Source organism: Limulus polyphemus, unplaced genomic scaffold (assembly GCF_000517525.1).
Source record: "Limulus polyphemus unplaced genomic scaffold, Limulus_polyphemus-2.1.2 Scaffold517, whole genome shotgun sequence".
Classification (NCBI taxonomy): Eukaryota; Metazoa; Arthropoda; class Merostomata; order Xiphosura; family Limulidae; genus Limulus; species Limulus polyphemus.
Genome location: NW_013666127.1, coordinates 420570 through 433822, shown reverse-complemented (window position 1 = coordinate 433822; position 13253 = coordinate 420570). Strand labels below are relative to the sequence as shown.

The 13253-nt window shown below is 32.7% G+C and overlaps 1 long non-coding RNA gene across 1 annotated transcript; it reads right to left on the bottom strand.

Annotated features, from left to right (window-relative positions):
• Window positions 1-700: 700 nt before the first annotated feature.
• On the bottom strand, window positions 701-11781 carry LOC111085631. Its single transcript, XR_002610441.1, has 3 exons — window positions 11722-11781; window positions 10753-10819; window positions 701-770 (listed from the first exon to the last, which is right to left on the bottom strand). It is a non-coding gene; the product is annotated as an uncharacterized LOC111085631 (long non-coding RNA).
• Window positions 11782-13253: the final 1472 nt, after the last annotated feature.

The following is a 13253-nucleotide window of genomic DNA, read 5'->3' as shown; positions in this document are numbered from 1 at the left end:
AAAACTACCAAGCAAGATAAGTCGTATTTTAAAGTGTGACAGAATAACACAGTTTTCTTTTGTTTATTCGAAATTTAGAGCATAGACTGGAACTTTTGAAAACAGGCTCGAACATTCACAGACAACCATCTGTCTTTCAACATAAGCTTGATTTTAACAGTGGTATCTAACCTCGAGGTTATATATCAAACATTTAAATATAACCTTAACTTTGCACTCATCATTTCACGTGCCTATTCAACTTCAAAATTACACACTCAAAAAAAAGTTGTTCGGATCACCCTTGCATCATACAGCATTCTTGAAGTATTAGATTTACCAGTGATTCTTGTAAGCCTATCATCATAATGAAAGTATTCTTCCTTTAATTTTAACGTTCACCTTTATTAAAGCAGTAAACCAAAAGATCGCGGTAAAAAGATTATACGTGCTAGTGACAAGATTGCGTATAATACAATGTTAATATAATAGATAAAGAAAAAGAAAAACTACGTACACCGAGTACAAAAGCAGGTCATTATAAATAAGAATTCACTCGGTGCTTGTTAAATAAAAAATGGATTTTTATACATGACAAATATCAAATTATTTCCTAGCATTAATCGTTTTACAAAAACGAGTAAGAAAATGGCCTTAGAATGATACCTTTCCGGGCATCTTTTGCCATCGTAGTCACATCCAAGAATGAAGTCTTCTTTTTTGACGCCTAGTTCTTGTCTCTCAGCACGTGTTAGAGCGTTTAACCTGGTCTGCAGTCTTTTACGGCATTTCTAGAAAAACATAAAACACAATATACAATTCAAGTTCACTCTCTATACATTCTTCTTATATTTAATACGTTCTTAAGATATATGTATGAAATATCCTCGTTTTATCCTATAACGTGTTGACTGTTTATCTTCACTTTTATTCAATGAAATATCCTCGTTTTATCCTATAACGTGTTGACTATTTATCTTCACTTTTATTCAATGAAATATCCTCGTTTTATCCTATAACGTGTTGACTATTTATCTTCACTTTTATTCAATGAAATATCCTCGTTTTATCCTATAACGTGTTGACTATTTATCTTCACTTTTATTCAATGAAATATCCTTGTTTTATCCTAAAACATCTTGATTGTATATATTTGCATTTATTCAATGAACTATTCATATTTTATCCTATAAGTTCCCTAGTGGGACAGCGGTAAGTTTACGGGATTACAACGCTTAAATCCGGGGTTCGATTCCCCGCAGTGTGCACATCAGATAGTCCATTGTGGCTTTGCTCTAAAAACAAACAGATTATCCTATAACATGTTGACTGTTTATCTTCTCATTTATACAAAGAAATATCATTGGTTGATCTTATAACATATTAATGTATATGCACTATAGTTTCCCAAACAAATAAAATATCGTGGTTTTTGTCTGTAGTTAGGTGTTTCATATACTTCGCTACAGCAGTAGAAAACACTCCTGTGGTATATATCGTTTTATCATCACTCAGTTGTAATCTTTCATAAATGAAAGGGTGAAGTTTTATTAATAATTACTTAAACAAACCTTTTACTTAGCAGTGTTAAAAAAACGAAGTGTAATACTAACTAACTTATAATACTTTTATGAGTCATTAGAGACGGTCATCGTTTATTTTAATATATTTTCGCATGCAAACAAGACAGGTCGCAGCACAGTTTTTCTACTTAGAAATATTTGTGTGAAGTCTTTTTATTTCCAATTTCATTAAGATAAACTTTAAAAATATATTTAAAAAACCTAGTGATGTTTCCTATCTTTTTCGTATCCGAAAGTTACACAATAGATAATTTCTGTTTTTAAAAGTTAGTATAAAACCATTATGTTTCATATCCCATCAATATCAAGACGAGGGTTTAAAATAACGCAATAAATAAAATAGAAAATAGATCGCAGTTACTAACAAAATAATGTATTGAATGAAGATTGCAGTAAATCTAACAGAATGTATATAGTCTGTGATACTAACAGTAACAATATTTAAGAGAAACCAAATAATTACTTTTAATCCAGATTTAAAGTACATGGAATGATGAAAAGGTAGATAATATATTACCTAAGTTCAAAAAAATAATTTTATGACATTTCTAACTATTCACCTTCCTAACCTTATGGAAATATTTATATTTTTTCAGCTAATAATCGTTACTTTGGTATGATTGTTAGTTTTAGCGAAAAAAAACAACACAAAAGGTTATTTGTGTTATGGCCACTAAGGGGACTCGTTCCCTGGCTTTTCGGGTTGTTAGTCCGTAAAGTTACTACTGACCCACTATTGTTATTAATAATAATAAAAATGTTAACTTAGGTAAGCTACTATGATTAATGTTATATTTTACAAAAGCTATGCGCGCAGAGAATGGGACAGTTTTGAAATCTCGAGCTCTCCCTTAGTCATGAACGTTTCAATTTGTGCAAAAATTTATATTTAGATAGTTGAATGTTCATATCTAATTTGAACTAAAACAATGAAAAGTATACTTTTTTATTATTCCCTCAGTAACTATTATAATAGGCACGAAACATATTTGCAGCTTTGTTCAAATATTTCAACTATAAGTTTGGCGTTTACCTTGAGACAGCGCGAATGCATTATCTCTGTGGACAAAATGATCAATATTCTTGCCTTGACGCCTCACTGTTTATAATTTTTGCAACATTTAAGCATTCATCAAACTACGTGCAGCATTCTGTTTACTTTCATCAACTAGATAGACTTCATTATTCCTAGATGTATTTTACTTGTTTTGAGTATCATTATAAAATTGTATTCTTATGTTTGTAGAGGTCTTTTCTTTTTTGTAGATTTTTGATTCTTTATATTACTTTCGGTTTATTTATTACTTCGTCGTCCTAATGATATTATTGCGTGGTGTCCCTTATTAAGATAATATTTAGTAGTATTAGTATACTTTCATTAGCTTCTGTCTTTTGTGCCCCCTAGTGACTCAGTGGTAAGTCTACAAGCTTATGATGCTGAAAATCGAATTTCGATATCAGTGGTTGGCAAAGCACCGATAGTCCATTGTGTAGCTTTGTGCTTAACACCAACCAACTTTATCTTTTGTAAATTTTAACAGTAAGTCCAGTGAACTACATTGTTGCAAATCTTAATTTAATCAAAAATAGTATTATGACAGCAACAATACAAAATAAAATTAGGAAGCATTTTAAAGTTTTACAGATATCATTGACAATATTCTGGAAGCAAGAAAAAATCACTTTTATTATACAAATTATAATTTTTTAAATGAAAAATAAGAGTAAATCACCTTTTTTAATAAATTTAGTTTATTTCAATAAAAGTTCTTTATTTGTGTCACCAGTAGTTTAAAATAGTACCTTTATTTAAGTTAATGACATGCTTAAAGTTTTCAATATAATGTCATATAAACAATAAGGGATGTTTGGTGAGTGCTCAAATTTGTTTCATTGTAATTCGTTTGATCAGATGGTTGATTGGTGTTTACCAATCCAACTGGTTCAGGCTTATGTAATGAAAGAACTAATTAAAGAGAGTTCAATAAATTGGAGAATAAGTTTTCCACACCTAAAATAGCTTTCAGAGAGAAGGAATAGTATAAGCTACTAAAGAGTGTGACAAGATCTGGCAAGAAGTAGAATGGATAAGGGCATTCGAGGAGAACATGGCGAATATTTTCAAGTGTTGTTTTACATGATTGGCATGAAGAAAAGTCACTTAGACTCATTTTATACAACGTAGGATTCAAACGACAGGCGCCAAGACGAAGACTGGTGGTTATAACATCAATACATCTATTCAGGGGAGAAGCAAGAATTTGAAAGTCCATGAAGAAACCCAGGTAAAATGCAAGCGTTGAATCAAACTATTGCGGATTTCTGAGAAACTTAAGGTCTGGGGGAGATCAACGGCGGAGGAGAAGAATTGAAGACAAGCAATCTTGGCAAGTCTATCGACACCTTCGTCACCAGAAATTCCAACATATCCTGGCAGTCAAAACAACTTTACTGTGCGGTTAAGATGTTCTAAACCAAAGTGCTGATCTAGGAAAATAACAGGGTTATAAAGTTTGGAGGCGGTAGGCTTTACATATTTTGGTATGTGATTCGTGGGGTGGAGATGAGCATCATCTAGTTTGAACTTGAAAGTTTCACTAAACCACTTCAGTATGCAGCCACAGTATGCTAACCTATAAAGTTTCCGAAGAAGACCATGGATTCCAAACTGTCAACTACAGTATGCATATCCAGTAAGATCGCTACAGGCCGCTCCTTAGTTGTCTTTTCCGACCAAAATAGCTTATCACGACAAAAAAAAACATATTGATCAGGTAAGAAACAACTACAGGAAAATGTCTTAACAATGCAGGAAATATAAAATATTTGGCAATGGGAGCTGACAATAGGAATTGCCTTAGATATAGGTAAGATTTCAACATGTTCCCAAAAAAAGACTGTTACGCCACCATCTTAAACACACCAAAGAGTTTATATGTTTCTTTTAAACCTGGACCAACCTCTTTGTTCAATACAATACTGGTTTTTTTCTTCTATTGTTTATCTGATATTTAATTCACACTTGAACTCCACCTGATTTACCAGTTTAACATAATTCCAGTCTGTAATTATCTTAATTATACATATAAGTATTGCACAAGTGCCATTTTAGGTTATTAATTTAGTATTTGTTTTAAACATGTTGCACGTTCGATTATAGTTTCAGATTATTTTCCACATAGTAAACACCTACTTTTGCGACCCCTCAGTGGCACAGCGGTAAGTCTATGGACTTATACGCTAAAAATCGAATATCGTTACCCGTGAACGCTGCTTAGATAACCGATTGTGTAACTTTGTGCTTAACAACAATCAAAGAAAACCCACTTTTTCATTTTAATATGTACAAAATTACAAAGGGTTGGGCAAATGTCTCGTACAAAATTAACGAGTTTTTTATATAGGACACAAATCTGCCTGTTTGTTTGTATTTCGCGCAAAGCTACATGAGGGCTACCTGCGCTAGCCGTCCCTAATTTAGCAGTGTAAGACTGGTGCGAAGGCAGCTAGTCACCATCACCACCCCCCGCCAACTCTTGGGCTACTCTTTTACCAACAAATAGTAGAATTGACCGTCACATTATAACGCCCCCACGGCTGAAAGGGTGAGTATATTTGGTGTGACGAGGATTCGAACCTGGGAGTCAAGCGCCCTAACCACCTGGCTATGCCGGGCCAATCTGCCTGTTAATATTATTTCACAAATACAGCAGCGCCAGTATTCATCTCTATAATATACAGGTTTATGTTCGCCCACATAGTTGATGAAACACTTGTCTGTTTAGTTGATCAGTTATTATATAGTTTAAACTGACTTTGTTGACCATTCACATAACTTTTGTAAATTTTTATGTTATGTAGACTTGAAAGACACATTCTTTTGTTCGTTCACACTTAAACAGATTGTATTTACAAATAAGCATGATAGAATACAACTTGAAAATTAACGAAGAAGTTCCTTTTACTTCAAGCATATGTATTCTGTTAACATTGCAAACAAAGTTATTTTGTGTAACTATTATTTCTGTATGTTAAGTATTTTCCACATTATACCTTAAATGCAGTGTTAAACTTGTACAACAAACGTTTTCTTATTAGTATAATAACTGCAACTATGTAATTTTAACTTGGTTTATAAATGTTAGGTATCAATTTAGTGCACAAACCTTATATCTCTATATCGAAATTTATGTACCGAGTTTATTCGTGTAAAACATGTTTTATGACAAAGATATCTTATGTAAACTAAGATATTAAAAATTAAACTTACTCTAACTAGTGATGATCAGACTTTGTGTGTCACCGATATCTCACCTTAATACTCAGAAAAATAAGTTTATTGACCTTTGAACTACACAAAATATTTGAAATTTAAATTTTAGTATATCAGATTATCTTTACATTACAATAGAGATTGAGTTTTCGTAAATTAAATGTCAATGAAGTTTTAGTACGGATATCATTGATGTTTACTTTTCATTTTGAGACGACCTAAAACTTTTATGTCAGAATGTATATTGTATCTCTCTCTAAAGATTGAAATTACTTACATTGTTTGAGGTTTGCGTAGTAATAATTTTGTGGTTAATTGTACCCATTTTCAACTCAATACAAATAAAGACTGTTTTGTGTTAAATCTGGTATGCACAATACCTGTTTTTCGGATTTCTTTGTTTATTTTATTAATATTACATGTTCATTGTATTATATCAACAGAAATATCATAAGGTCATAAGATGATGTATTATTATTCTCTTTCAATAAATTTGATAGAATAAGGCTAATTCTGCCTTTCTGTATCGATTGATGTGGGGCATGAAGATTGGATGTGTCCTGAAAAAGATCTGTGACCATATCTGAACAATAATAAACATTTACACCACAAGATCAGTACCATCGTTTTCCACATCTTCAGAACAAATACTAATCTGAAAAACATAATATACAGATCTATACCATAATATCTGCATAATATCAAAATTTTCAATCATATGATTGCACAAATAAAATAAATTTCCACAAACAATGCATGTGAATTATTCCACAAAGCTATTGATTCGAAGATGCCGATCAAACAACTTTCATTTTGGAATACTAATGAACATACCACACACTTAAAATCCATAACCTCAACAGAAAATATAAAATACCTTTATTTACATAATAATCTAGGAAACTTTGTCCATTTAGTGCGGTTGTACAGACTAATAAACTGGATGTGACCCCCACTCTCTTTACTCATTGGATAACAAGCAGTGTACCCACAGGGGCAGCGAAAATAAAGCTCTCAGTGCACCTAAAACATCGAGCTGATAAGTGAAGTGTGTGTAAAAGGTGCACCAGACTCTGCCAATTTCATATTATGATAGGTTACTGCAATCTCAGAGGAAACAAATACTGCCTTGAGAAGCTCTCTGAATTTTATGGCATTACATTCTTTCAAGAGACTAAACTCTCAGACCCTGGGGAGTTTATGGCGATGTCAGACATTTACAGTAATGAGGATAACCATAACGTACAGATGAAGACCAAGGCAAGGCCTTCATGCCAGATGCATTAACCACTGTAACCAAGGTGACAAACAAATAGAATATGCTAACCCAGAGGCTGGGATGACTACTGCAGTTCAACAAGACAGCAAAATCCATTATGAACAATCACCATTACAAGCTACGAACCATCCAGATAGCTCAATCGAAGTTACCCATGCAAATCTGAATCGCTAATGTGTACGTGAAAGGTAACACGGCACACCATGATGAAGATTTGTGGTTCATACCTAATCTGTCTGACAACTGTATGTATACTAGACACTCTATCTGGGATGAAAGTCAAAACACTAATGGTAAAGCTTTACATTCTGCTCTTCACAGTATAACCACCAACCTTATACTGCTAAACTTGTGTGAACCAACAGGAAGAGCTGAGCCCAAGATAACAAGACTCCTGTTCAGACCTTGCTTTGCCTTCTTGAGTATCATCTCTACTTCGCATGGGGACAGAATGTCTGGAAATGATTACCTCATATGTGATGCATTAACCACTGTAACCAAGGTGATACGCAAAAGAGGCTCAATCTACAGCAATGTCTGCTTCACTTACAACTACATGAATATATAGAAGCCATCTTTAGCTTGAACGAGGTACAAAAAGATACAAATACATCTAAAGATAGAGCTCCAGTTCTGGATGCTGTAAGAATCTTCACCTTTAAGAAGGTAACAGAAGTCAACCTGTTGAGGTTAGTATTGAAATATCAACGTAGTTTGGCTCCAGGTAGTAACCATAAAATATTGACACATGCTTCTATCAAATCCATGAAGGATCATGTTTGTCTTAAAGACTATCGAGTCATCATCCTACGAAACATTATTGACAATATTCCAGAGAATGCTGCAGCTAGAAAGCTTGCCTGCCTATCAGAATGATCTACTTCTACTGTTGTAATTAAGTGGCTACTTCAGTGAAATATAAATATGGATCAATGCTGTTGAATTTGCAGTTGATCATAGAACATTCACGTTAACTTTAGATCTGAAAGTTTCCTACAATAGAGTCCAGTTTCCCATTCTTGTTGATAAAATGATCAGATATCTTAACAACCTAGTAAAGGCCTAGTCATTTTGTTTGTATTTCAAATTGATTTGAAATAAATGTTCTAAAAGAAATACGTATTGTAAACATAAATGTGATATTCGATATCGTCCTACTTTTCGATAAAACATAAAATTTTAAGTGTTGCATACTTCTTTCACTTAGTTTATAATAGAAATGTCTATTTTGAAAACATTATTTTTGTTATTTGATTTGTTTTAAGTAATATTTTATAGTAGATACATATTTAGAATACACATAATCCAATCACATAGCGTCAGTTGATAAAACATAAAATGGTTAGTTTTGCATATAGCTTAGTTTTGCATATATAATACAAATTCTCCAATCAGATAGTGCATAAAAAACGGCATTACAGTCTCATTCTGTTTTGTTAGTATAGCTTATGCATCATGAAAAACCTTTCCTTTATGAGTTTTCGTGTTAAAGAAATCATGAGCTTAGTGTAGATTTTAACATAGACATATATATAACTGAAGTGTATATGCATAAGTTAAAATTAAAAAAAAGCATGTTCTTTTCAGGACTAACAGTTTCCAGGATAGGCATCAATACAATATAACTAAGAGCCTAAGACCTTACAAGGAAGACCAAGTTAAGTCAAAACATGTCTTGATTATTACAGACTATAACAGATTATCGCTACGAGATCGGTAGAACTGACCGATCTCGTGACCATTTTGTATTCATATAAAGTACACTATACAGATTATCAAATTGGAGCAAACTTGATAAAAATAACATTTTAAATTTCATGCATTCAAATGTTTTGTTTATTCTTGTATACAAATACACTTAAAATGAAATTATAACTTAGAAATTTCATTATAATAAAGATCATGTCTGAACATTTTGCTGTTGACTTCATCATCACATCACCTTTCTAACTGGCAGTCCTTCTAAAAAAACTATCCGCCCCTGGTGGAACACTGCGGAACTATCCACTTTCTGCTGCCCTGTATAGAATTGACAGTTATGGCGTAACAGTTCACGTGACTTCCCGTTAAAAACAGGTTCTTTGCACCTTATTACCTTAAGCAGGCAATCAATGTCCGTGACATCAAAGGTCACGTGATCCCTTTAGCTAATCAGTATTAGGCGGCATTCTTTGAGATTAATACGAATTGGTTATCTACTAAGCTCATATTTTTCAGGGATATTTGATTCTCTAATATATATGATGCCTGTGTAAATGTATAGCAGTCGGAGGTCCGAAGACAATCCTTGTTTTTATAAACAGTTATCAATAATTGTGCGGGTCTATGTAATATACTTAAGTCAACCTGGTGTGAAAATGACTTGGAAGTCCCTTAAGCTTATTTCTAGTAATAGCTCGTTGTTTTCTTTATTTCTTTCTTTATACTATAGTATAAAAGTTTGTTTACTTTCAATAGGTCAATGATCGACATCACTTGTTACGTGTTTTAACGATAGGGAGTGAGCAACAATAGAAAAACTAAACAATGAATGAGGTTCGTTATTAACAATATACTATAACAGTTGTGACAGACAATCCTTCACCATTTACATGCAGTCTTGAGCTAGCTCCTGTAACTTCTATCTCAAGAATGGTCTGCGTGGAAAACACTTCTAGATATCGGATTTTGTATGCAAATGGATTTGTAACACCAATTGGACACGTTAACAACGTAGTGTTTTAAAGCTGAGTGTAGCAATGAAGAAAGTACATTGGGCACAAAGACGGCCAAACTCTCATCACCATTGTTGGTGATGGAGTATATTCCTTTTTAGCATGCTGATATGACTGATATAAAATCCTGTTTCTTTCTGATCATTCCTGGTATATTTTGTGCATTTGCCATCATACTCCAATTATTAGTATTAGTAGTATTGTCTTTATTGCTTCACAAATGGTTCTATCGATCTTTAATTTATTTTTCAATTCCTTGAACTCTACAACAATGAAAACTTGAGCTCTAGTGCATGTAAATTCAGTTCATCATATAAACACTTCAACAATATTCTAAGACAGAATATCTTTAATACAATACAATATATTATTTATGAAATTCGAGAAACTTCCTGAATACTTACCAAAGAAATTTGAAAGTTAACTTAGATGTGTTGAATTCTAATTTTTTCGGTTACTTATGATAATATGTAGCTATCGTCTGCTCCCCAGTGGCACAGCGGTATGTATGCGGACTTACAACGCTAGAAACCGGGTTTCGATACCCTTGGTGGGCAGAGAACAGATAGCCCATTGTGTAGCTTTGTGCTTAAACTCAAACAAACAAACAAAGCTATCGTCTAATAATGTGTGTAAGTTTACAGATTATCATAATAGCAAAAATGAAAAATAATAATACATAGAATATTTACCTGATTAGAACTCCAACAACAACGTATCTTAGTTTTTAACTATTTCAAAATATACAATACTGAAAATAATTATGGAAACACCCAAGTGACACATGCAGGTATCGAAAACAATGACTACCTGCAACTAAACGGGCAGTTTATCACTGGTGCAATAATTATTACATGAGCATTTAAAAAATTAGTGTGGAGTGTCAAAAATTTGACCATGACTGTCACCTAAAATTCTACTTACCTTCTTTTCATTTGGAAAGCAACTGCAAACCGAAGAGTCTCGTTCACACCAGAGACTTTGTTTAACCCTAGAACACAAAAAATATAGATTATATATTTCTATCCTGGTGTAGTTAGTAACCCTAAATGCTGTAATCAAATTATGTATGGATTAATACACATTTCTGGAACGATTGGGGCGATAGAATAGCATTATTGATCATTTGATTCGATAATTTTTAAAATCTTTTATGCGATTCTGTTGAAAACATAATGTCTAATATTCCATAAACAACTTTAAGAAAGTTCAGGTTGAAATACAACTGAATGTAGTGTCATATTTCCATCAAAATACCAAAGAAAATTGGTATCACTGAGTGACCTTATCGCTTTTATGGGTTTTATTTTATCAGATTTCCTGAGAAAATGCCATCTGAAATAATTTAATCTGGTCGACAAAATAAATAGAAAAATCAACAAACAATACTAACCCCTTCATTTCACAAAGGAGTTCTGTGAGATGTTGGATGCATCACCATAGGCTAGTTGTTTTTCAGTAATAATAACAAAGACTAAAATATAGATTTTAAAGAATGTGTCATCATAATACTAGAACTAAAGTGTGAATAGTAAGAGATTTAAAGAGATACTTTATGACAGAACAGACAACTAGTGCTCACTGATATATACGATGTACTAAACTTACTGTCCTCTTATGATCACAAAACTCTTCCATTTTTACAAAGACAACAATGGTTAATAATAATCTAATGAAAAGTGAGTAAAAGAATTGTTCTCTAAATAAACTATATTTTTAATAATTATCGAAATTTAGTGTATTGTTTTAGTGAGGCTTGAGCTCAAAACTATCAGAGATTCATTTCATGTTTTGAAAAACAAAACCGAATTAACTACTACATTATAATAACTTACTGCCAGAATAACTCATTTATAACTTTATAATGTCTATTGGTGTTTTACTAACGCCTACCTGTTCCGATTGCACACTGTGACTGCTGGGAAGGGCAATTTTCCAGAATTTTCAACTTCAATATTTACTACACTTTCAAATTTCAGATACATGGTAAGAAAGGTTGTGGTTTGATACAACATTCCAGAGATGCAACCAACTAGAAATATCGTCTACGAAAGAGAAAATAATTAAATCAATATATATATATATATATACACAGAAACTGTTCAAATCCAGAAATTAAGCAAGACTTATATTGTTTTGTTTTTCTAATTTCTTCTGTCCGTTCATTACGCTGTTATTTTCGACGTCATTACAAGTTCTTGAGCTGTGGATACCCATGGTATTGTGTTTGTTATCTATAGATTTAGGCCTGTGTTTTGGATTTTTTTACAGAATTTGTCTTGCATATTCTAGTATTCTTATTCTCATGAACAAGAAGATTCACAGAAGCAGTTTGAAACATCGCCTTCTTATCATTTACCAGGCAGATTGTTTATTAAAACTTTCAAATTTTTAACGATGTTCTATTAACTAATTATGACTTTTAAATAATTATGCTTTTTCTAATGCACTACAGATTGTATTGCTTATGCTGAGGTCACAGTGAGGTGCAAGCTTAGAACATCACGTTTTCGGTTACTTCCTTAAAATCGTGCTGATCTCTAGCTAGGCCTAATTCAAAGTTTACCAAAGACAATGCAACGACGTAAAGGAAGCAGGTTAGAATTGTATGTTTTGACTTAATGGTTACATTTATTCCTGACTGTGTAATATCAAAATGATGAATGATAAACCTCCAAACTAAGAGATAAAGTCTCAATTATCACAATTTAACAACGATTTTTACCTGAACTCAGGCTATGGTATGAAAAAAGCTTATACAACTTACAAGTAACGACAACGTTCTGTTGTAGTAAAACATTATATTAATATAATGTGTTTCAGCATGTATAGGTAGTGATAACATACTATAACACATTATGTTAATATAATGTGTTTCAGCATGTATATGTAGTGATAAGATACTATAATATAACACATTATGTTAATATAATGTATTTCAGCCTGTATATGTAGCGATAAGATACTATAATATAACACATTGTATTAGGTCGTCATGAAATTAATGTCGCGTTTTGGAACACTTTCATTACCCCCCCCCCAAAAAAAAACAACAACTTACATCACGTATAGTAGTTAAACGAACCGCATAAACGTCACGCTAGTGTAGCCCATATAATATTTAAAGTTTAGTATACTCTAATCCCTTATAGTGATGGCACGCGACGAGACACACATTCGGCATGTAATGCTGTTTGAATAAAAAGAAGGGAAACAACGCCTATGTAACCACAAAGAATATAAACGAAGTCTATGGAAATGTTTTGAACGTTCGTAAGTGTTAACGATGGTTCAGTAAATATCGTTCAGGTGACTTTAGCCTTAAAAATTGTGATGGCAGGGGCCGCCGACATGTTGGAATTGATATTGATGCTTTGAAGACGTTTGTTGAGTCTAACCCAAGGCAACACACTCGTGAAATGGCC